This window comes from Rattus norvegicus, chromosome 14 (genome assembly GCF_021556685.1).
Source record: "Rattus norvegicus strain SHRSP/BbbUtx chromosome 14, alternate assembly SHRSP_T2T, whole genome shotgun sequence".
NCBI classification, from domain to species: Eukaryota; Metazoa; Chordata; class Mammalia; order Rodentia; family Muridae; genus Rattus; species Rattus norvegicus.
In genome coordinates, this window is record NC_141547.1 from 48,808,020 (window position 1) to 48,834,971 (window position 26,952).

The following is a 26,952-nucleotide window of genomic DNA, read 5'->3' on the forward strand; positions in this document are numbered from 1 at the left end:
ATCTGTGTACTTTTAAAGATTTATAAAAATTTGGTCAGCCGAATCTGAGTAACATGGTGAATTCGGTTAGTTCCCAATAGGCCGCAGTAGTAATAAGTGGACTGTTCGGGATATAGAAAAATTTTCACGATTTGAATCAAAATTTCTAGGCGAATTCAGTGAGTTCCCAATGGGACATGCTTGTATGAGTTTGCTTTTCAATATCGAGCAATATTTTAGGGAACGGAATCCAAGTATCATTGCGAATTGTGGAGGTTCCGAATAGGATTCGCATGTAATAAGCTTGTTATTCAAGATAGAGCAACGTTTTAACGAACTGAAACACTGTTTCTTTGTGAATTCAGTTAGTTCCTAGTAGCCTGCTCTTGTAATATGTGTACTTTTCAAGATTTATACAAATTTGGTGAGCCGAATCTGAGTAACATGGTGAATTCGGTTAATTCCCAATAGGCCGCAGTAGTAATAAGTGGACTGTTCGGGATATAGAAAAATTTTCACGAATGGAATCAAAATTTCTAGGCGAATTCAGTGAGTTCCCAATGGGACATGCTTGTATGAGTTTGCTTTTCAATATCGAGCAACATTTTAAGGAACGGAATCTAAGTATCATGGTGAATTGAGTAGGTTCCCAATAGGATTCGCATGTAATAAGCTTGTTATTCAAGATAGAGCAACGTTTTAACGAACTGAAACACTGTTTCTTTGTGAATTCAGTTAGTTCCTAGTAGCCTGCTCTTGTAATATGTGTACTTTTAAAGATTTATAAAAATTTGGTCAGCCGAATCTGAGTAACATGGTGAATTCGGTTAGTTCCCAATAGGCCGCAGTAGTAATAAGTGGACTGTTCGAGATATAGAAAAATTTTCACGAATGGAATCAAAATTTCTAGGCGAATTCAGTGAGTTCCCAATGGGACATGCTTGTATGAGTTTGCTTTTCAATATCGAGCAACATTTTAAGGAACAGAATCCAAGTATCATGGTGAATTGAGTAGATTCCCAATAGGATTTGCATGTAATAAGCTTGTTATTCAAGATAGAGCAACGTTTAAACGAACTGAAACACTGTTTCTTTGTGAATTCAGTTAGTTCCTAGTAGCCTGCTCTTGTAATATGTGTACTTTTAAAGATTTATAAAAATTTGGTCAGCCGAATCTGAGTAACATGGTGAATTCGCTTAGTTCCCAATAGGCCGCAGTAGTAATAAGTGGACTGTTCGGGATATAGAAAAGTTTTCACGATTGGAATCAAAATTTCTAGGCGAATTCAGTGAGTTCCCAATGGGACATGCTTGTATGAGTTTGATTTTCAATATCGAGCAACATTTTAAGGAACGGAATCCAAGTATCATGGCGAATTGAGTAGGTTCCCAATAGGATTCGCATGTAATAAGGTTGTTATTCAAGATAGAGCAACGTTTTAACGAACTGAAACACTGTTTCTTTGTGAATTCAGTTAGTTCCTCGTAGCCTGCTCTTGTAATATGTGTACTTTTCAAGATGTATAAAAATTTGGTCAGCCGAATCTGAGTAACATGGTGAATTCGGTTAGTTCCCAATAGGCCGCAGTAGTAATAAGTGGACTGTTCGGGATGTAGAAAAATTTTCACGAATGGAATCAAAATTTCTAGGCGAATTCAGTGAGTTCCCAATGGGACATGCTTGTATGAGTTTGCTTTTCAATATCGAGCAATATTTTAAGGAACGGAATCCAAGTATCATTGCGAATTGAGTAGGTTCCCAATAGGATTCCCATGTAATAGGCTTGTTATTCAAGATAGAGCATCGTTTTAACGAACTGAAACACTGTTTCTTTGTGAATTCAGTTAGTTCCTAGTAGCCTGCTCTTGTAATATGTGTACTTTTCAAGATTTATACAAATTTGGTGAGCCGAATCTGAGTTACATGGTGAATTCGGTTAATTCCCAATAGGCCGCAGTAGTAATAAGTGGACTGTTCGGGATGTAGAAAAATTTTCACGAATGGAATCAAAGTTTCTAGGCGAATTCAGTGAGTTCCCAATGGGACATGCTTGTATGAGTTTGCTTTTCATATCGAGCAACCTTTTTAGGAACGGAATCCAAGTATCATGGTGAATTGAGTAGATTCCCAATAGGATTCGCATGTAATAAGCTTGTTATTCAAGATAGAGCAACGTTTAAACGAACTGAAACACTGTTTCTTTGTGAATTCAGTTAGTTCCTAGTAGCCTGCTCTTGTAATCTGTGTACTTTTAAAGATTTATAAAAATTTGGTCAGCCGAATCTGAGTAACATGGTGAATTCGGTTAGTTCCCAATAGGCCGCAGTAGTAATAAGTGGACTGTTCGGGATATAGAAAAATTTTCACGATTTGAATCAAAATTTCTAGGCGAATTCAGTGAGTTCCCAATGGGACATGCTTGTATGAGTTTGCTTTTCAATATCGAGCAATATTTTAGGGAACGGAATCCAAGTATCATTGCGAATTGTGGAGGTTCCGAATAGGATTCGCATGTAATAAGCTTGTTATTCAAGATAGAGCAACGTTTTAACGAACTGAAACACTGTTTCTTTGTGAATTCAGTTAGTTCCTAGTAGCCTGCTCTTGTAATATGTGTACTTTTCAAGATTTATACAAATTTGGTGAGCCGAATCTGAGTAACATGGTGAATTCGGTTAATTCCCAATAGGCCGCAGTAGTAATAAGTGGACTGTTCGGGATATAGAAAAATTTTCACGAATGGAATCAAAATTTCTAGGCGAATTCAGTGAGGTCCCAATGGGACATGCTTGTATGAGTTTGCTTTTCAATATCGAGCAACATTTTAAGGAACGGAATCTAAGTATCATGGTGAATTGAGTAGGTTCCCAATAGGATTCGCATGTAATAAGCTTGTTATTCAAGATAGAGCAACGTTTTAACGAACTGAAACACTGTTTCTTTGTGAATTCAGTTAGTTCCTAGTAGCCTGCTCTTGTAATATGTGTACTTTTAAAGATTTATAAAAATTTGGTCAGCCGAATCTGAGTAACATGGTGAATTCGGTTAGTTCCCAATAGGCCGCAGTAGTAATAAGTGGACTGTTCGAGATATAGAAAAATTTTCACGAATGGAATCAAAATTTCTAGGCGAATTCAGTGAGTTCCCAATGGGACATGCTTGTATGAGTTTGCTTTTCAATATCGAGCAACATTTTAAGGAACAGAATCCAAGTATCATGGTGAATTGAGTAGATTCCCAATAGGATTTGCATGTAATAAGCTTGTTATTCAAGATAGAGCAACGTTTAAACGAACTGAAACACTGTTTCTTTGTGAATTCAGTTAGTTCCTAGTAGCCTGCTCTTGTAATCTGTGTACTTTTAAAGATTTATAAAAATTTGGTCAGCCGAAACTGAGTAACATGGTGAATTCGCTTAGTTCCCAATAGGCCGCAGTAGTAATAAGTGGACTGTTCGGGATATAGAAAAGTTTTCACGATTGGAATCAAAATTTCTAGGCGAATTCAGTGAGTTCCCAATGGGACATGCTTGTATGAGTTTGATTTTCAATATCGAGCAACATTTTAAGGAACGGAATCCAAGTATCATGGCGAATTGAGTAGGTTCCCAATAGGATTCGCATGTAATAAGGTTGTTATTCAAGATAGAGCAACGTTTTAACGAACTGAAACACTGTTTCTTTGTGAATTCAGTTAGTTCCTCGTAGCCTGCTCTTGTAATATGTGTACTTTTCAAGATGTATAAAAATTTGGTCAGCCGAATCTGAGTAACATGGTGAATTCGGTTAGTTCCCAATAGGCCGCAGTAGTAATAAGTGGAATGTTCGGGATGTAGAAAAATTTTCACGAATGGAATCAAAATTTCTAGGCGAATTCAGTGAGTTCCCAATGGGACATGCTTGTATGAGTTTGCTTTTCAATATCGAGCAACATTTTAAGGAACGGAATCTAAGTATCATGGTGAATTGAATAGGTTCCCAATAGGATTCGCATGTAATAGGCTTGTTATTCAAGATAGAGCATCGTTTTAACGAACTGAAACACTGTTTCTTTGTGAATTCAGTTAGTTCCTAGTAGCCTGCTCTTGTAATATGTGTACTTTTCAAGATTTATACAAATTTGGTGAGCCGAATCTGAGTTACATGGTGAATTCGGTTAATTCCCAATAGGCCGCAGTAGTAATAAGTGGACTGTTCGGGATGTAGAAAAATTTTCATGAATGGAATCAAAGTTTCTAGGCGAATTCAGTGAGTTCCCAATGGGACATGCTTGTATGAGTTTGCTTTTCATATCGAGCAACCTTTTTAGGAACGGAATCCAAGTATCATGGTGAATTGAGTAGATTCCCAATAGGATTCGCATGTAATAAGCTTGTTATTCAAGATAGAGCAACGTTTTAACGAACTGAAACACTGTTTCTTTGTGAATTCAGTTAGTTCCTAGTAGCCTGCTCTTGTAATATTGTACTTTTCAAGATTTATACAAATTTTGTGAGCCGAATCTGAGTAACATGGTGAATTCGGTTAATTCCCAATAGGCCGCAGTAGTAATAAGTGGACTGTTCGGGATATAGAAAAATTTTCACGAATGGAATCAAAATTTCTAGGCGAATTCAGTGAGTTCCCAATGGGACATGCTTGTATGAGTTTGCTTTTCAATATCGAGCAACATTTTAAGGAACGGAATCTAAGTATCATGGTGAATTGAATAGGTTCCCAATAGGATTCGCATGTAATAGTCTTGTTATTCAAGATAGAGCAACGTTTTAACGAACTGAAACACTGTTTCTTTGTGAATTCAGTTAGTTCCTAGTAGCCTGCTCTTGTAATCTGTGTACTTTTCAAGATTTATAAAAATTTGGTCAGCCGAATCTGAGTAACATGGTGAATTCGGTTAGTTCCCAATAGGCCGCAGTAGTAATAAGTGGACTGTTCGGGATATAGAAAAATTTTCACGAATGGAATCAAAATTTCTAGGCGAATTCAGTGAGTTCCCAATGGGACATGCTTGTATGAGTTTGCTTTTCAATATCGAGCAACATTTTAAGGAACGGAATCCAAGTATCATGGCGAATTGAGTAGGTTCCCAATAGGATTCGCATGTAATAAGCTTGTTATTCAAGATAGAGCAACGTTTTAACGAACTGAAACACTGTTTCTTTGTGAATTCAGTTAGTTCCTAGTAGCCTGCTCTTGTAATATGTGTACTTTTAAAGATTTATAAAAATTTGGTCAGCCGAATCTGAGTAACATGGTGAATTCGGTTAGTTCCCAATAGGCCGCAGTAGTAATAAGTGGACTGTTCGGGATGTAGAAAAATTTTCACGAATGGAATCAAAATTTCTAGGCGAATTCAGTGAGTTCCCAATGGGACATGCTTGTATGAGTTTGCTTTTCAATATCGAGCAACATTTTAAGGAACGGAATCCAAGTATCATGGCGAATTGAGTAGGTTCCCAATAGGATTCGCATGTAATAAGCTTGTTATTCAAGATAGAGCAACGTTTTAACGAACTGAAACACTGTTTCTTTGTGAATTCAGTTAGTTCCTAGTAGCCTGCTCTTGTAATATGTGTACTTTTAAAGATTTATAAAAATTTGGTCAGCCGAATCTGAGTAACATGGTGAATTCGGTTAGTTCCCAATAGGCCGCAGTAGTAATAAGTGGACTGTTCGGGATATAGAAAAATTTTCACGAATGGAATCAAAATTTCTAGGCGAATTCAGTGAGTTCCCAATGGGACATGCTTGTATGAGTTTGCTTTTCAATATCAAGCAACATTTTAAGGAACGGAATCCAAGTATCATGGTGAATTGAGTAGATTCCCAATAGGATTCGCATGTAATAAGCTTGTTATTCAAGATAGAGCAACGTTTAAACGAACTGAAACACTGTTTCTTTGTGAATTCAGTTAGTTCCTAGTAGCCTGCTCTTGTAATATGTGTACTTTTAAAGATTTATAAAAATTTGGTCAGCCGAATCTGAGTAACATGGTGAATTCGGTTAGTTCCCAATAGTCCGCAGTAGTAATAAGTGGACTGTTCGGGATATAGAAAAATTTTCACGATTGGAATCAAAATTTCTAGGCGAATTCAGTGAGTTCCCAATGGGACATGCTTGTATGAGTTTGCTTTTCAATATCGAGCAACATTTTAAGGAACGGAATCCAAGTATCATGGCGAATTGAGTAGGTTCCCAATAGGATTCGCATGTAATAAGCTTGTTATTCAAGATAGAGCAACGTTTTAACGAACTGAAACACTGTTTCTTTGTGAATTCAGTTAGTTCCTAGTAGCCTGCTCTTGTAATATGTGTACTTTTCAAGATTTATAAAAATTTTGTCAGCCGAATCTGAGTAACATGGTGAATTCGGTTAGTTCCCAATAGGCCGCAGTAGTAATAAGTGGACTGTTCGGGATGTAGAAAACTTTTAACGAATGGAATCAAAATTTCTAGGCGAATTCAGTGAGTTCCCAATGGGACATGCTTGTATGAGTTTGCTTTTCAATATCGAGCAACATTTTAAGGAAGGGAATCCAAGTATCATTGCGAATTGAGTAGGTTCCCAATAGGATTCGCATGTAATAAGCTTGTTATTCAAGATAGAGCAACGTTTTAACGAACTGAAACACTGTTTCTTGGTGAATTCAGTTAGTTCCTAGTAGCCTGCTCTTGTAATATGTGTACTTTTCAAGATTTATACAAATTTGGTGAGCCGAATCTGAGTAACATGGTGAATTCGGTTAATTCCCAATAGGCCGCAGTAGTAATAAGTGGACTGTTCGGGATATAGAAAAATTTTCACGAATGGAATCAAAATTTCTAGGCGAATTCAGTGAGTTCCCAATGGGACATGCTTGTATGAGTTTGCTTTTCAATATCGAGCAACATTTTAAGGAACGGAATCTAAGTATCATGGTGAATTGAATAGGTTCCCAATAGGATTCGCATGTAATAAGCTTGTTATTCAAGATAGAGCAACGTTTTAACGAACTGAAACACTGTTTCTTTGTGAATTCAGTTAGTTCCTAGTAGCCTGCTCTTGTAATATGTGTACTTTTCAAGATTTATAAAAATTTGGTCAGCCGAATCTGAGTAACATGGTGAATTCGGTTAGTTCCCAATAGGCCGCAGTAGTAATGAGTGGACTGTTCGGGATATAGAAAAATTTTCACGAATGGAATCAAAATTTCTAGGCGAATTCAGTGAGTTCCCAATGGGACATGCTTGTATGAGTTTGCTTTTCAATATCGAGCAACATTTTAAGGAACGGAGTCCAAGTATCATGGTGAATTGAGTAGATTCCCAATAGGATTCGCATGTAATAAGCTTGTTATTCAAGATAGAGCAACGTTTAAACAAACTGAAACACTGTTTCTTTGTGAATTCAGTTATTTCCTAGTAGCCTGCTCTTGTAATATGTGTACTTTTAAAGATTTATAAAAATTTGGTCAGCCGAATCTGAGTAACATGGTGAATTCTGTTAGTTCCCAATAGTCCGCAGTAGTAATAAGTGGACTGTCCGTGATATAGAAAAATTTTCACGATTGGAATCAAAATTTCTAGGCGAATTCAGTGAGTTCCCAATGGGACATGCTTGTATGAGTTTGCTTTTCAATATCGAGCAACATTTAAAGGAACGGAATCCAAGTATCATGGCGAATTGAGTAGGTTCCCAATAGGATTCGCATGTAATAAGCTTGTTATTCAAGATAGAGCAACGTTTTAACGAACTGAAACACTGTTTCTTTGTGAATTCAGTTAGTTCCTAGTAGCCTGCTCTTGTAATATGTGTACTTTTCAAGATTTATAAAAATTTTGTCAGCCGAATCTGAGTAACATGGTGAATTCGGTTAGTTCCCAATAGGCCGCAGTAGTAATAAGTGGGCTGTTCGGGATGTAGAAAAATTTTCACGAATGGAATCAAAATTTCTAGGCGAATTCAGTGAGTTCCCAATGGGACATGCTTGTATGAGTTTGCTTTTCAATATCGAGCAATATTTTAAGGAACGGAATCCAAGTATCATTGCGAATTGAGTAGGTTCCCAATAGGATTCCCATGTAATAGGCTTGTTATTCAAGATAGAGCATCGTTTTAACGAACTGAAACACTGTTTCTTTGTGAATTCAGTTAGTTCCTAGTAGCCTGCTCTTGTAATATGTGTACTTTTCAAGATTTATACAAATTTGGTGAGCCGAATCTGAGTTACATGGTGAATTCGGTTAATTCCCAATAGGCCGCAGTAGTAATAAGTGGACTGTTCGGGATGTAGAAAAATTTTCACGAATGGAATCAAAGTTTCTAGGCGAATTCAGTGAGTTCCCAATAAGACATGCTTGTATGAGTTTGCTTTTCATATCGAGCAACCTTTTTAGGAACGGAATCCAAGTATCATGGTGAATTGAGTAGATTCCCAATAGGATTCGCATGTAATAAGCTTGTTATTCAAGATAGAGCAACGTTTAAACGAACTGAAACACTGTTTCTTTGTGAATTCAGTTAGTTCCTAGTAGCCTGCTCTTGTAATCTGTGTACTTTTAAAGATTTATAAAAATTTGGTCAGCCGAATCTGAGTAACATGGTGAATTCGGTTAGTTCCCAATAGGCCGCAGTAGTAATAAGTGGACTGTTCGGGATATAGAAAAATTTTCACGATTTGAATCAAAATTTCTAGGCGAATTCAGTGAGTTCCCAATGGGACATGCTTGTATGAGTTTGCTTTTCAATATCGAGCAATATTTTAGGGAACGGAATCCAAGTATCATTGCGAATTGTGGAGGTTCCGAATAGGATTCGCATGTAATAAGCTTGTTATTCAAGATAGAGCAACGTTTTAACGAACTGAAACACTGTTTCTTTGTGAATTCAGTTAGTTCCTAGTAGCCTGCTCTTGTAATATGTGTACTTTTCAAGATTTATACAAATTTGGTGAGCCGAATCTGAGTAACATGGTGAATTCGGTTAATTCCCAATAGGCCGCAGTAGTAATAAGTGGACTGTTCGGGATATAGAAAAATTTTCACGAATGGAATCAAAATTTCTAGGCGAATTCAGTGAGTTCCCAATGGGACATGCTTGTATGAGTTTGCTTTTCAATATCGAGCAACATTTTAAGGAACGGAATCTAAGTATCATGGTGAATTGAGTAGGTTCCCAATAGGATTCGCATGTAATAAGCTTGTTATTCAAGACAGAGCAACGTTTTAACGAACTGAAACACTGTTTCTTTGTGAATTCAGTTAGTTCCTAGTAGCCTGCTCTTGTAATATGTGTACTTTTAAAGATTTATAAAAATTTGGTCAGCCGAATCTGAGTAACATGGTGAATTCGGTTAGTTCCCAATAGGCCGCAGTAGTAATAAGTGGACTGTTCGAGATATAGAAAAATTTTCACGAATGGAATCAAAATTTCTAGGCGAATTCAGTGAGTTCCCAATGGGACATGCTTGTATGAGTTTGCTTTTCAATATCGAGCAACATTTTAAGGAACAGAATCCAAGTATCATGGTGAATTGAGTAGATTCCCAATAGGATTTGCATGTAATAAGCTTGTTATTCAAGATAGAGCAACGTTTAAACGAACTGAAACACTGTTTCTTTGTGAATTCAGTTAGTTCCTAGTAGCCTGCTCTTGTAATCTGTGTACTTTTAAAGATTTATAAAAATTTGGTCAGCCGAATCTGAGTAACATGGTGAATTCGCTTAGTTCCCAATAGACCGCAGTAGTAATAAGTGGACTGTTCGGGATATAGAAAAGTTTTCACGATTGGAATCAAAATTTCTAGGCGAATTCAGTGAGTTCCCAATGGGACATGCTTGTATGAGTTTGATTTTCAATATCGAGCAACATTTTAAGGAACGGAATCCAAGTATCATGGCGAATTGAGTAGGTTCCCAATAGGATTCGCATGTAATAAGGTTGTTATTCAAGATAGAGCAACGTTTTAACGAACTGAAACACTGTTTCTTTGTGAATTCAGTTAGTTCCTCGTAGCCTGCTCTTGTAATATGTGTACTTTTCAAGATTTATAAAAATTTGGTCAGCCGAATCTGAGTAACATGGTGAATTCGGTTAGTTCCCAGTAGGCCGCAGTAGTAATAAGTGGAATGTTCGGGATGTAGAAAAATTTTCACGAATGGAATCAAAATTTCTAGGCGAATTCAGTGAGTTCCCAATGGGACATGCTTGTATGAGTTTGCTTTTCAATATCGAGCAACATTTTAAGGAACGGAATCTAAGTATCATGGTGAATTGAATAGGTTCCCAATAGGATTCGCATGTAATAGGCTTGTTATTCAAGATAGAGCATCGTTTTAACGAACTGAAACACTGTTTCTTTGTGAATTCAGTTAGTTCCTAGTAGCCTGCTCTTGTAATATGTGTACTTTTCAAGATTTATACAAATTTGGTGAGCCGAATCTGAGCTACATGGTGAATTTGGTTAATTCCCAATAGGCCGCAGTAGTAATAAGTGGACTGTTCGGGATGTAGAAAAATTTTCATGAATGGAATCAAAGTTTCTAGGCGAATTCAGTGAGTTCCCAATGGGACATGCTTGTATGAGTTTGCTTTTCATATCGAGCAACCTTTTTAGGAACGGAATCCAAGTATCATGGTGAATTGAGTAGATTCCCAATAGGATTCGCATGTAATAAGCTTGTTATTCAAGATAGAGCAACGTTTTAACGAACTGAAACACTGTTTCTTTGTGAATTCAGTTAGTTCCTAGTAGCCTGCTCTTGTAATATGTGTACTTTTAAAGATTTATAAAAATTTGGTCAGCCGAATCTGAGTAACATGGTGAATTCGGTTAGTTCCCAATAGGCCGCAGTAGTAATAAGTGGACTGTTCGGGATATAGAAAAATTTTCACGATTGGAATCAAAATTTCTAGGCGAATTCAGTGAGTTCCCAATGGGACATGCTTGTATGAGTTTGCTTTTCAATATCGAGCAACATTTTAAGGAACGGAATCCATGTATCATGGCGAATTGAGTAGGTTCCCAATAGGATTCGCATGTAATAAGCTTGTTATTCAAGATAGAGCAACGTTTTAACGAACTGAAACACTGTTTCTTTGTGAATTCAGTTAGTTCCTAGTAGCCTGCTCTTGTAATATGTGTACTTTTCAAGATTTATAAAAATTTGGTCAGCCGAATCTGAGTAACATGGTGAATTCGGTTAGTTCCCAATAGGCCGCAGTAGTAATAAGTGGACTGTTCGGGATGTAGAAAAATTTTCACGAATGGAATCAAAATTTCTAGACGAATTCAGTGAGTTCCCAATGGGACATGCTTGTATGAGTTTGCTTTTCAATATCGAGCAATATTTTAGGGAACGGAATCCAAGTATCATTGCGAATTGAGTAGGTTCCGAATAGGATTCGCATGTAATAAGCTTGTTATTCAAGATAGAGCAACGTTTTAACGAACTGAAACACTGTTTCTTTGTGAATTCAGTTAGTTCCTAGTAGCCTGCTCTTGTAATATGTGTACTTTTCAAGATTTATACAAATATGGTGAGCCGAATCTGAGTAACATGGTGAATTCGGTTAATTCCCAATAGGCCGCAGTAGTAATAAGTGGACTGTTCGGGATATAGAAAAATTTTCACGAATGGAATCAAAATTTCTAGGCGAATTCAGTGAGTTCCCAATGGGACATGCTTGTATGAGTTTGCTTTTCAATATCGAGCAACATTTTAAGGGACAGAATCTAAGTATCATGGTGAATTGAATAGGTTCCCAATAGGATTCGCATGTAATAAGCTTGTTATTCAAGATAGAGCAACGTTTTAACGAACTGAAACACTGTTTCTTTGTGAATTCAGTTAGTTCCTAGTAGCCTGCTCTTGTAATATGTGTACTTTTCAAGATTTATAAAAATTTGGTCAGCCGAATCTGAGTAACATGGTGAATTCGGTTAGTTCCCAATAGGCCGCAGTAGTAATAAGTGGACTGTTCGGGATATAGAAAAATTTTCACGAATGGAATCAAAATTTCTAGGCGAATTCAGTGAGTTCCCAATGGGACATGCTTGTATGAGTTTGCTTTTCAATATCGAGCAACATTTTAAGGAACGGAATCCAAGTATCATGGTGAATTGAGTAGATTCCCAATAGGATTCGCATGTAATAAGCTTGTTATTCAAGATAGAGCAACGTTTAAACGAACTGAAACACTGTTTCTTTGTGAATTCAGTTAGTTCCTAGTAGCCTGCTCTTGTAATCTGTGTACTTTTCAAGATTTATAAAAATTTGGTCAGCCGAATCTGAGTAACATGGTGAATTCTGTTAGTTCCCAATAGGCCGCAGTAGTAATAAGTGGACTGTTCGGGATATAGAAAAGTTTTCACGATTGGAATCAAAATTTCTAGGCGAATTCAGTGAGTTCCCAATGGGACATGCTTGTATGAGTTTGCTTTTCAATATCGAGCAACATTTTAAGGAACGGAATCCAAGTATCATGGCGAATTGAGTAGGTTCCCAGTAGGATTCGCATGTAATAAGGTTGTTATTCAAGATAGAGCAACGTTTTAACGAACTGAAACACTGTTTCTTTGTGAATTCAGTTAGTTCCTAGTAGCCTGCTCTTGTAATATGTGTACTTTTCAAGATTTATAAAAATTTGGTCAGCCGAATCTGAGTAACATGGTGAATTCGGTTAGTTCCCAATAGGCCGCAGTAGTAATAAGTGGACTGTTCGGGATTAGAAAAATTTTCACGAATGGAATCAAAATTTCTAGGCGAATTCAGTGAGTTCCCAATGGGACATGCTTGTATGAGTTTGCTTTTCAATATCGAGCAATATTTTAAGGAACGGAATCCAAGTATCATTGCGAATTGAGTAGGTTCCCAATAGGATTCGCATGTAATAAGCTTGTTATTCAAGATAGAGCAACGTTTTAACGAACTGAAACACTGTTTCTTTGTGAATTCAGTTAGTTCCTAGTAGCCTGCTCTTGTAATATTGTACTTTTCAAGATTTATACAAATTTTGTGAGCCGAATCTGAGTAACATGGTGAATTCGGTTAATTCCCAATAGGCCGCAGTAGTAATAAGTGGACTGTTCGGGATATAGAAAAATTTTCACGAATGGAATCAAAATTTCTAGGCGAATTCAGTGAGTTCCCAATGGGACATGCTTGTATGAGTTTGCTTTTCAATATCGAGCAACATTTTAAGGAACGGAATCTAAGTATCATGGTGAATTGAATAGGTTCCCAATAGGATTCGCATGTAATAGGCTTGTTATTCAAGATAGAGCAACGTTTTAACGAACTGAAACACTGTTTCTTTGTGAATTCAGTTAGTTCCTAGTAGCCTGCTCTTGTAATCTGTGTACTTTTCAAGATTTATAAAAATTTGGTCAGCCGAATCTGAGTAACATGGTGAATTCGGTTAGTTCCCAATAGGCCGCAGTAGTAATAAGTGGACTGTTCGGGATATAGAAAAATTTTCACGAATGGAATCAAAATTTCTAGGCGAATTCAGTGAGTTCCCAATGGGACATGCTTGTATGAGTTTGCTTTTCAATATCGAGCAACATTTTAAGGAACGGAATCCAAGTATCATGGCGAATTGAGTAGGTTCCCAATAGGATTCGCATGTAATAAGCTTGTTATTCAAGATAGAGCAACGTTTTAACGAACTGAAACACTGTTTCTTTGTGAATTCAGTTAGTTCCTAGTAGCCTGCTCTTGTAATATGTGTACTTTTAAAGATTTATAAAAATTTGGCCAGCCGAATCTGAGTAACATGGTGAATTCGGTTAGTTCCCAATAGGCCGCAGTAGTAATAAGTGGACTGTTCGGGATGTAGAAAAATTTTCACGAATGGAATCAAAATTTCTAGGCGAATTCAGTGAGTTCCCAATGGGACATGCTTGTATGAGTTTGCTTTTCAATATCGAGCAACATTTTAAGGAACGGAATCCAAGTATCATGGCGAATTGAGTAGGTTCCCAATAGGATTCGCATGTATAAGCTTGTTATTCAAGATAGAGCAACGTTTTAACGAACTGAAACACTGTTTCTTTGTGAATTCAGTTAGTTCCTAGTAGCCTGCTCTTGTAATATGTGTACTTTTAAAGATTTATAAAAATTTGGTCAGCCGAATCTGAGTAACATGGTGAATTCGGTTAGTTCCCAATAGGCCGCAGTAGTAATAAGTGGACTGTTCGGGATATAGAAAAATTTTCACGAATGGAATCAAAATTTCTAGGCGAATTCAGTGAGTTCCCAATGGGACATGCTTGTATGAGTTTGCTTTTCAATATCAAGCAACATTTTAAGGAACGGAATCCAAGTATCATGGTGAATTGAGTAGATTCCCAATAGGATTCGCATGTAATAAGCTTGTTATTCAAGATAGAGCAACGTTTAAACGAACTGAAACACTGTTTCTTTGTGAATTCAGTTAGTTCCTAGTAGCCTGCTCTTGTAATATGTGTACTTTTAAAGATTTATAAAAATTTGGTCAGCCGAATCTGAGTAACATGGTGAATTCGGTTAGTTCCCAATAGTCCGCAGTAGTAATAAGTGGACTGTTCGGGATATAGAAAAATTTTCACGATTGGAATCAAAATTTCTAGGCGAATTCAGTGAGTTCCCAATGGGACATGCTTGTATGAGTTTGCTTTTCAATATCGAGCAACATTTTAAGGAACGGAATCCAAGTATCATGGCGAATTGAGTAGGTTCCCAATAGGATTCGCATGTAATAAGCTTGTTATTCAAGATAGAGCAACGTTTTAACGAACTGAAACACTGTTTCTTTGTGAATTCAGTTAGTTCCTAGTAGCCTGCTCTTGTAATATGTGTACTTTTCAAGATTTATAAAAATTTTGTCAGCCGAATCTGAGTAACATGGTGAATTCGGTTAGTTCCCAATAGGCCGCAGTAGTAATAAGTGGACTGTTCGGGATGTAGAAAACTTTTAACGAATGGAATCAAAATTTCTAGGCGAATTCAGTGAGTTCCCAATGGGACATGCTTGTATGAGTTTGCTTTTCAATATCGAGCAACATTTTAAGGAACGGAATCCAAGTATCATTGCGAATTGAGTAGGTTCCCAATAGGATTCGCATGTAATAAGCTTGTTATTCAAGATAGAGCAACGTTTTAACGAACTGAAACACTGTTTCTTTGTGAATTCAGTTAGTTCCTAGTAGCCTGCTCTTGTAATATGTGTACTTTTCAAGATTTATACAAATTTGGTGAGCCGAATCTGAGTAACATGGTGAATTCGGTTAATTCCCAATAGGCCGCAGTAGTAATAAGTGGACTGTTCGGGATATAGAAAAATTTTCACGAATGGAATCAAAATTTCTAGGCGAATTCAGTGAGTTCCCAATGGGACATGCTTGTATGAGTTTGCTTTTCAATATCGAGCAACATTTTAAGGAACGGAATCTAAGTATCATGGTGAATTGAATAGGTTCCCAATAGGATTCGCATGTAATAAGCTTGTTATTCAAGATAGAGCAACGTTTTAACGAACTGAAACACTGTTTCTTTGTGAATTCAGTTAGTTCCTAGTAGCCTGCTCTTGTAATATGTGTACTTTTCAAGATTTATAAAAATTTGGTCAGCCGAATCTGAGTAACATGGTGAATTCGGTTAGTTCCCAATAGGCCGCAGTAGTAATGAGTGGACTGTTCGGGATATAGAAAAATTTTCACGAATGGAATCAAAATTTCTAGGCGAATTCAGTGAGTTCCCAATGGGACATGCTTGTATGAGTTTGCTTTTCAATATCGAGCAACATTTTAAGGAACGGAGTCCAAGTATCATGGTGAATTGAGTAGATTCCCAATAGGATTCGCATGTAATAAGCTTGTTATTCAAGATAGAGCAACGTTTAAACAAACTGAAACACTGTTTCTTTGTGAATTCAGTTATTTCCTAGAGCCTGCTCTTGTAATATGTGTACTTTTAAAGATTTATAAAAATTTGGTCAGCCGAATCTGAGTAACATGGTGAATTCTGTTAGTTCCCAATAGTCCGCAGTAGTAATAAGTGGACTGTCCGTGATATAGAAAAATTTTCACGATTGGAATCAAAATTTCTAGGCGAATTCAGTGAGGTCCCAATGGGACATGCTTGTATGAGTTTGCTTTTCAATATCGAGCAACATTTAAAGGAACGGAAACCAAGTATCATGGCGAATTGAGTAGGTTCCCAATAGGATTCGCATGTAATAAGCTTGTTATTCAAGATAGAGCAACGTTTTAACGAACTGAAACACTGTTTCTTTGTGAATTCAGTTAGTTCCTAGTAGCCTGCTCTTGTAATATGTGTACTTTTCAAGATTTATAAAAATTTTGTCAGCCTAATCTGAGTAACATGGTGAATTCGGTTAGTTCCCAATAGGCCGCAGTAGTAATAAGTGGGCTGTTCGGGATGTAGAAAAATTTTCACGAATGGAATCAAAATTTCTAGGCGAATTCAGTAAGTTCCCAATGGGACATGCTTGTATGAGTTTGCTTTTCAATATCGAGCAACATTTTAAGGAACGGAATCCAAGTATCATTGCGAATTGAGTAGGTTCCCAATAGGATTCGCATGTAATAAGCTTGTTATTCAAGATAGAGCAACGTTTTAACGAACTGAAACACTGTTTCTTTGTGAATTCAGTTAGTTCCTAGTAGCCTGCTCTTGTAATATGTGTACTTTTAAAGATTTATAAAAATTTGGTCAGCCGAATCTGAGTAACATGGTGAATTCGGTTCGTTCCCAATAGGCCGCAGTAGTAATAAGTGGACTGTTCGGGATATAGAAAAATTTTCACGATTGGAATCAAAATTTCTAGGCGAATTCAGTGAGTTCCCAATGGGACATGCTTGTATGAGTTTGCTTTTCAATATCGAGCAACACTTTAAGGAACGGAATCCAAGTATCATGGCGAATTGAGTAGGTTCCCAATAGGATTCGCATGTAATAAGCTTGTTATTCAAGATAGAGCAACGTTTTAACGAACTGAAACACTGTTTCTTTGTGAATTCAGTTAGTTCCTAGTAGCCTGCTCTTGTAATATGTGTACTTTTCAAGATTTATAAAAATTTTGTCAGCCGAATCTGAGTAACATGGTGAATTCGGTTAGTTCCCAATAGGCCGCAGTAGTAATAAGTGGACTGTTCGGGATGTAGAAAAATTTTCACGAACGGAATCAAAATTTCTAGGCGAATTCAGTGAGTTCCCAATGGGACATGCTTGTATGAGTTTGCTTTTCAATATCGAGCAATATTTTAAGGAACGGAATCCAAGTATCATTGCGAATTGAGTAGGTTCCCAATAGGATTCGCATGTAATAAGCTTGTTATTCAAGATAGAGCAACGTTTTAACGAACTGAAACACTGTTTCTTTGTGAATTCAGTTAGTTCCTAGTAGCCTGCTCTTGTAATATGTGTACTTTTCAAGATTTATACAAATTTGGTGAGCCGAATCTGAGTAACATGGTGAATTCGGTTAATTCTCAATAGGCCGCAGTAGTAATAAGTGGACTGTTCGGGATATAGAAAAATTTTCACGAATGGAATCAAAATTTCTAGGCGAATTCAGTGAGTTCCCAATGGGACATGCTTGTATGAGTTTGCTTTTCAATATCGAGCAATATTTTAGGGAACGGAATCCAAGTATCATTGCGAATTGAGTAGGTTCCGAATAGGATTCGCATGTAATAAGCTTGTTATTCAAGATAGAGCAACGTTTTAACGAACTGAAACACTGTTTCTTTGTGAATTCAGTTAGTTCCTAGTAGCCTGCTCTTGTAATATGTGTACTTTTCAAGATTTATACAAATTTGGTGAGCCGAATCTGAGTAACATGGTGAATTCGGTTAATTCTCAATAGGCCGCAGTAGTAATAAGTGGACTGTTCGGGATATAGAAAAATTTTCACGAATGGAATCAAAATTTCTAGGCGAATTCAGTGAGTTCCCAATGGGACATGCTTGTATGAGTTTGCTTTTCAATATCGAGCAACATTTTAAGGAACGGAATCTAAGTATCATGGTGAATTGAATAGGTTCCCAATAGGATTCGCATGTAATAAGCTTGTTATTCAAGATAGAGCAACGTTTTAACGAACTGAAACACTGTTTCTTTGTGAATTCAGTTAGTTCCTAGTAGCCTGCTCTTGTAATATGTGTACTTTTAAAGATTTATAAAAATTTGGTCAGCCGAATCTGAGTAACATGGTGAATTCGGTTAGTTCCCAATAGGCCGCAGTAGTAATAAGTGGACTGTTCGGGATATAGAAAAATTTTCACGAATGGAATCAAAATTTCTAGGCGAATTCAGTGAGTTCCCAATGGGACATGCTTGTATGAGTTTGCTTTTCAATATCGAGCAACATTTTAAGGAACGGAATCCAAGTATCATGGTGAATTGAGTAGATTCCCAATAGGATTCGCATGTAATAAGCTTGTTATTCAAGATAGAGCAACGTTTAAACGAACTGAAACACTGTTTCTTTGTGAATTCAGTTAGTTCCTAGTAGCCTGCTCTTGTAATATGTGTACTTTTAAAGATTTATAAAAATTTGGTCAGCCGAATCTGAGTAACATGGTGAATTCGGTTAGTTCCCAATAGTCCGCAGTAGTAATAAGTGGACTGTTCGGGATATAGAAAAATTTTCACGATTGGAATCAAAATTTCTAGGCGAATTCAGTGAGTTCCCAATGGGACATGCTTGTATGAGTTTGCTTTTCAATATCGAGCAACACTTTAAGGAACGGAATCCAAGTATCATGGCGAATTGAGTAGGTTCCCAATAGGATTCGCATGTAATAAGCTTGTTATTCAAGATAGAGCAACGTTTTAACGAACTGAAACACTGTTTCTTTGTGAATTCAGTTAGTTCCTACTAGCCTGCTCTTGTAATATGTGTACTTTTCAAGATTTATAAAAATTTTGTCAGCCGAATCTGAGTAACATGGTGAATTCGGTTAGTTCCCAATAGGCCGCAGTAGTAATAAGTGGACTGTTCGGGATGTAGAAAAATTTTCACGAATGGAACCAAATTTCTAGGCGAATTCAGTGAGTTCCCAATGGGACATGCTTGTATGAGTTTGCTTTTCAATATCGAGCAATATTTTAAGGAACGGAATCCAAGTATCATTGCGAATTGAGTAGGTTCCCAATAGGATTCGCATGTAATAAGCTTGTTATTCAAGATAGAGCAACGTTTTAACGAACTGAAACACTGTTTCTTTGTGAATTCAGTTAGTTCCTAGTAGCCTGCTCTTGTAATATGTGTACTTTTCAAGATTTATACAAATTTGGTGAGCCGAATCTGAGTAACATGGTGAATTCGGTTAATTCCCAATAGGCCGCAGTAGTAATAAGTGGACTGTTCGGGATATAGAAAAATTTTCACGAATGGAATCAAAATTTCTAGGCGAATTCAGTGAGTTCCCAATGGGACATGCTTGTATGAGTTTGCTTTTCAATATCGAGCAACATTTTAAGGAACGGAATCTAAGTATCATGGTGAATTGAATAGGTTCCCAATAGGATTCGCATGTAATAAGCTTGTTATTCAAGATAGAGCAACGTTTAAACGAACTGAAACACTGTTTCTTTGTGAATTCAGTTAGTTCCTAGTAGCCTGCTCTTGTAATATGTGTACTTTTAAAGATTTATAAAAATTTGGTCAGCCGAATCTGAGTAACATGGTGAATTCGGTTAGTTCCCAATAGGCCGCAGTAGTAATAAGTGGACTGTTCGAGATATAGAAAAATTTTCACCAATGGAATCAAAATTTCTAGGCGAATTCAGTGAGTTCCCAATGGGACATGCTTGTATGAGTTTGCTTTTCAATATCGAGCAACATTTTAAGGAACAGAATCCAAGTATCATGGTGAATTGAGTAGATTCCCAATAGGACTTGCATGTAATAAGCTTGTTATTCAAGATAGAGCAACGTTTAAACGAACTGAAACACTGTTTCTTTGTGAATTCAGTTAGTTCCTAGTAGCCTGCTCTTGTAATCTGTGTACTTTTAAAGATTTATAAAAATTTGGTCAGCCGAATCTGAGTAACATGGTGAATTCGCTTAGTTCCCAATAGGCCGCAGTAGTAATAAGTGGACTGTTCGGGATATAGAAAAGTTTTCACGATTGGAATCAAAATTTCTAGGCGAATTCAGTGAGTTCCCAATGGGACATGCTTGTATGAGTTTGATTTTCAATATCGAGCAACATTTTAAGGAACGGAATCCAAGTATCATGGCGAATTGAGTAGGTTCCCAATAGGATTCGCATGTAATAAGGTTGTTATTCAAGATAGAGCAACGTTTTAACGAACTGAAACACTGTTTCTTTGTGAATTCAGTTAGTTCCTCGTAGCCTGCTCTTGTAATATGTGTACTTTTCAAGATTTATAAAAATTTGGTCAGCCGAATCTGAGTAACATGGTGAATTCGGTTAGTTCCCAATAGGCCGCAGTAGTAATAAGTGGAATGTTCGGGATGTAGAAAAATTTTCACGAATGGAATCAAAATTTCTAGGCGAATTCAGTGAGTTCCCAATGGGACATGCTTGTATGAGTTTGCTTTTCAATATCGAGCAACATTTTAAGGAACGGAATCTAAGTATCATGGTGAATTGAATAGGTTCCCAATAGGATTCGCATGTAATAGGCTTGTTATTCAAGATAGAGCATCGTTTTAACGAACTGAAACACTGTTTCTTTGTGAATTCAGTTAGTTCCTACTAGCCTGCTCTTGTAATATGTGTACTTTTCAAGATTTATACAAATTTGGTGAGCCGAATCTGAGTTACATGGTGAATTCGGTTAATTCCCAATAGGCCGCAGTAGTAATAAGTGGACTGTTCGGGATGTAGAAAAATTTTCACGAATGGAATCAAAGTTTCTAGGCGAATTCAGTGAGTTCCCAATGGGACATGCTTGTATGAGTTTGCTTTTCATATCGAGCAACCTTTTTAGGAACGGAATCCAAGTATCATGGTGAATTGAGTAGATTCCCAATAGGATTCGCATGTAATAAGCTTGTTATTCAAGATAGAGCAACGTTTTAACGAACTGAAACACTGTTTCTTTGTGAATTCAGTTAGTTCCTAGTAGCCTGCTCTTGTAATATGTGTACTTTTAAAGATTTATAAAAATTTGGTCAGCCGAATCTGAGTAACATGGTGAATTCGGTTAGTTCCCAATAGGCCGCAGTAGTAATAAGTGGACTGTTCGGGATATAGAAAAATTTTCACGATTGGAATCAAAATTTCTAGGCGAATTCAGTGAGTTCCCAATGGGACATGCTTGTATGAGTTTGCTTTTCAATATCGAGCAACATTTTAAGGAACGGAATCCATGTATCATGGCGAATTGAGTAGGTTCCCAATAGGATTCGCGTGTAATAAGCTTGTTATTCAAGATAGAGCAACGTTTTAACGAACTGAAACACTGTTTCTTTGTGAATTCAGTTAGTTCCTAGTAGCCTGCTCTTGTAATATGTGTACTTTAAAAGATTTATAAAAATTTGGTCAGCCGAATCTGAGTAACATGGTGAATTCGGTTAGTTCCCAATAGGCCGCAGTAGTAATAAGTGGACTGTTCGGGATGTAGAAAAATTTTCACGAATGGAATCAAAATTTCTAGACGAATTCAGTGAGTTCCCAATGGGACATGCTTGTATGAGTTTGCTTTTCAATATCGAGCAATATTTTAGGGAACGGAATCCAAGTATCATTGCGAATTGAGTAGGTTCCGAATAGGATTCGCATGTAATAAGCTTGTTATTCAAGATAGAGCAACGTTTTAACGAACTGAAACACTGTTTCTTTGTGAATTCAGTTAGTTCCTAGTAGCCTGCTCTTGTAATATGTGTACTTTTCAAGATTTATACAAATATGGTGAGCCGAATCTGAGTAACATGGTGAATTCGGTTAATTCCCAATAGGCCGCAGTAGTAATAAGTGGACTGTTCGGGATATAGAAAAATTTTCACGAATGGAATCAAAATTTCTAGGCGAATTCAGTGAGTTCCCAATGGGACATGCTTGTATGAGTTTGCTTTTCAATATCGAGCAACATTTTAAGGGACGGAATCTAAGTATCATGGTGAATTGAATAGGTTCCCAATAGGATTCGCATGTAATAAGCTTGTTATTCAAGATAGAGCAACGTTTTAACGAACTGAAACACTGTTTCTTTGTGAATTCAGTTAGTTCCTAGTAGCCTGCTCTTGTAATATGTGTACTTTTAAAGATTTATAAAAATTTGGTCAGCCGAATCTGAGTAACATGGTGAATTCGGTTAGTTCCCAATAGGCCGCAGTAGTAATAAGTGGACTGTTCGGGATATAGAAAAATTTTCACGAATGGAATCAAAATTTCTAGGCGAATTCAGTGAGTTCCCAATGGGACATGCTTGTATGAGTTTGCTTTTCAATATCGAGCAACATTTTAAGGAACGGAATCCAAGTATCATGGTGAATTGAGTAGATTCCCAATAGGATTCGCATGTAATAAGCTTGTTATTCAAGATAGAGCAACGTTTAAACGAACTGAAACACTGTTTCTTTGTGAATTCAGTTAGTTCCTAGTAGCCTGCTCTTGTAATCTGTGTACTTTTCAAGATTTATAAAAATTTGGTCAGCCGAATCTGAGTAACATGGTGAATTCTGTTAGTTCCCAATAGGCCGCAGTAGTAATAAGTGGACTGTTCGGGATATAGAAAAGTTTTCACGATTGGAATCAAAATTTCTAGGCGAATTCAGTGAGTTCCCAATGGGACATGCTTGTATGAGTTTGCTTTTCAATATCGAGCAACATTTTAAGGAACGGAATCCAAGTATCATGGCGAATTGAGTAGGTTCCCAATAGGATTCGCATGTAATAAGGTTGTTATTCAAGATAGAGCAACGTTTTAACGAACTGAAACACTGTTTCTTTGTGAATTCAGTTAGTTCCTAGTAGCCTGCTCTTGTAATATGTGTACTTTTCAAGATTTATAAAAATTTGGTCAGCCGAATCTGAGTAACATGGTGAATTCGGTTAGTTCCCAATAGGCCGCAGTAGTAATAAGTGGACTGTTCGGGATTAGAAAAATTTTCACGAATGGAATCAAAATTTCTAGGCGAATTCAGTGAGTTCCCAATGGGACATGCTTGTATGAGTTTGCTTTTCAATATCGAGCAATATTTTAAGGAACGGAATCCAAGTATCATTGCGAATTGAGTAGGTTCCCAATAGGATTCGCATGTAATAAGCTTGTTATTCAAGATAGAGCAACGTTTTAACGAACTGAAACACTGTTTCTTTGTGAATTCAGTTAGTTCCTAGTAGCCTGCTCTTGTAATATTGTACTTTTCAAGATTTATACAAATTTGGTGAGCCGAATCTGAGTAACATGGTGAATTCGGTTAATTCCCAATAGGCCGCAGTAGTAATAAGTGGACTGTTCGGGATATAGAAAAATTTTCACGAATGGAATCAAAATTTCTAGGCGAATTCAGTGAGTTCCCAATGGGACATGCTTGTATGAGTTTGCTTTTCAATATCGAGCAACATTTTAAGGAACGGAATCTAAGTATCATGGTGAATTGAATAGGTTCCCAATAGGATTCGCATGTAATAGGCTTGTTATTCAAGATAGAGCAACGTTTTAACGAACTGAAACACTGTTTCTTTGTGAATTCAGTTAGTTCCTAGTAGCCTGCTCTTGTAATCTGTGTACTTTTCAAGATTTATAAAAATTTGGTCAGCCGAATCTGAGTAACATGGTGAATTCGGTTAGTTCCCAATAGGCCGCAGTAGTAATAAGTGGACTGTTCGGGATATAGAAAAATTTTCACGAATGGAATCAAAATTTCTAGGCGAATTCAGTGAGTTCCCAATGGGACATGCTTGTATGAGTTTGCTTTTCAATATCGAGCAACATTTTAAGGAACGGAATCCAAGTATCATGGCGAATTGAGTAGGTTCCCAATAGGATTCGCATGTAATAAGCTTGTTATTCAAGATAGAGCAACGTTTTAACGAACTGAAACACTGTTTCTTTGTGAATTCAGTTAGTTCCTAGTAGCCTGCTCTTGTAATATGTGTACTTTTAAAGATTTATAAAAATTTGGTCAGCCGAATCTGAGTAACATGGTGAATTCGGTTAGTTCCCAATAGGCCGCAGTAGTAATAAGTGGACTGTTCGGGATGTAGAAAAATTTTCACGAATGGAATCAAAATTTCTAGGCGAATTCAGTGAGTTCCCAATGGGACATGCTTGTATGAGTTTGCTTTTCAATATCGAGCAACATTTTAAGGAACGGAATCCAAGTATCATGGCGAATTGAGTAGGTTCCCAATAGGATTCGCATGTAATAAGCTTGTTATTCAAGATAGAGCAACGTTTTAACGAACTGAAACACTGTTTCTTTGTGAATTCAGTTAGTTCCTAGTAGCCTGCTCTTGTAATATGTGTACTTTTAAAGATTTATAAAAATTTGGTCAGCCGAATCTGAGTAACATGGTGAATTCGGTTAGTTCCCAATAGGCCGCAGTAGTAATAAGTGGACTGTTCGGGATATAGAAAAATTTTCACGAATGGAATCAAAATTTCTAGGCGAATTCAGTGAGTTCCCAATGGGACATGCTTGTATGAGTTTGCTTTTCAATATCGAGCAACATTTTAAGGAACGGAATCCAAGTATCATGGTGAATTGAGTAGATTCCCAATAGGATTCGCATGTAATAAGCTTGTTATTCAAGATAGAGCAACGTTTAAACGAACTGAAACACTGTTTCTTTGTGAATTCAGTTAGTTCCTAGTAGCCTGCTCTTGTAATCTGTGTACTTTTCAAGATTTATAAAAATTTGGTCAGCCGAATCTGAGTAACATGGTGAATTCTGTTAGTTCCCAATAGGCCGCAGTAGTAATAAGTGGACTGTTCGGGATATAGAAAAGTTTTCACGATTGGAATCAAAATTTCTAGGCGAATTCAGTGAGTTCCCAATGGGACATGCTTGTATGAGTTTGCTTTTCAATATCGAGCAACATTTTAAGGAACGGAATCCAAGTATCATGGCGAATTGAGTAGGTTCCCAATAGGATTCGCATGTAATAAGGTTGTTATTCAAGATAGAGCAACGTTTTAACGAACTGAAACACTGTTTCTTTGTGAATTCAGTTAGTTCCTAGTAGCCTGCTCTTGTAATATGTGTACTTTTCAAGATTTATAAAAATTTGGTCAGCCGAATCTGAGTAACATGGTGAATTCGGTTAGTTCCCAATAGGCCGCAGTAGTAATAAGTGGACTGTTCGGGATTAGAAAAATTTTCACGAATGGAATCAAAATTTCTAGGCGAATTCAGTGAGTTCCCAATGGGACATGCTTGTATGAGTTTGCTTTTCAATATCGAGCAATATTTTAAGGAACGGAATCCAAGTATCATTGCGAATTGAGTAGGTTCCCAATAGGATTCGCATGTAATAAGCTTGTTATTCAAGATAGAGCAACGTTTTAACGAACTGAAACACTGTTTCTTTGTGAATTCAGTTAGTTCCTAGTAGCCTGCTCTTGTAATATTGTACTTTTCAAGATTTATACAAATTTGGTGAGCCGAATCTGAGTAACATGGTGAATTCGGTTAATTCCCAATAGGCCGCAGTAGTAATAAGTGGACTGTTCGGGATATAGAAAAATTTTCACGAATGGAATCAAAATTTCTAGGCGAATTCAGTGAGTTCCCAATGGGACATGCTTGTATGAGTTTGCTTTTCAATATCGAGCAACATTTTAAGGAACGGAATCTAAGTATCATGGTGAATTGAATAGGTTCCCAATAGGATTCGCATGTAATAGGCTTGTTATTCAAGATAGAGCAACGTTTTAACGAACTGAAACACTGTTTCTTTGTGAATTCAGTTAGTTCCTAGTAGCCTGCTCTTGTAATCTGTGTACTTTTCAAGATTTATAAAAATTTGGTCAGCCGAATCTGAGTAACATGGTGAATTCGGTTAGTTCCCAATAGGCCGCAGTAGTAATAAGTGGACTGTTCGGGATATAGAAAAATTTTCACGAATGGAATCAAAATTTCTAGGCGAATTCAGTGAGTTCCCAATGGGACATGCTTGTATGAGTTTGCTTTTCAATATCGAGCAACATTTTAAGGAACGGAATCCAAGTATCATGGCGAATTGAGTAGGTTCCCAATAGGATTCGCATGTAATAAGCTTGTTATTCAAGATAGAGCAACGTTTTAACGAACTGAAACACTGTTTCTTTGTGAATTCAGTTAGTTCCTAGTAGCCTGCTCTTGTAATATGTGTACTTTTAAAGATTTATAAAAATTTGGTCAGCCGAATCTGAGTAACATGGTGAATTCGGTTAGTTCCCAATAGGCCGCAGTAGTAATAAGTGGACTGTTCGGGATGTAGAAAAATTTTCACGAATGGAATCAAAATTTCTAGGCGAATTCAGTGAGTTCCCAATGGGACATGCTTGTATGAGTTTGCTTTTCAATATCGAGCAACATTTTAAGGAACGGAATCCAAGTATCATGGCGAATTGAGTAGGTTCCCAATAGGATTCGCATGTAATAAGCTTGTTATTCAAGATAGAGCAACGTTTTAACGAACTGAAACACTGTTTCTTTGTGAATTCAGTTAGTTCCTAGTAGCCTGCTCTTGTAATATGTGTACTTTTAAAGATTTATAAAAATTTGGTCAGCCGAATCTGAGTAACATGGTGAATTCGGTTAGTTCCCAATAGGCCGCAGTAGTAATAAGTGGACTGTTCGGGATATAGAAAAATTTTCACGAATGGAATCAAAATTTCTAGGCGAATTCAGTGAGTTCCCAATGGGACATGCTTGTATGAGTTTGCTTTTCAATATCAAGCAACATTTTAAGGAACGGAATCCAAGTATCATGGTGAATTGAGTAGATTCCCAATAGGATTCGCATGTAATAAGCTTGTTATTCAAGATAGAGCAACGTTTAAACGAACTGAAACACTG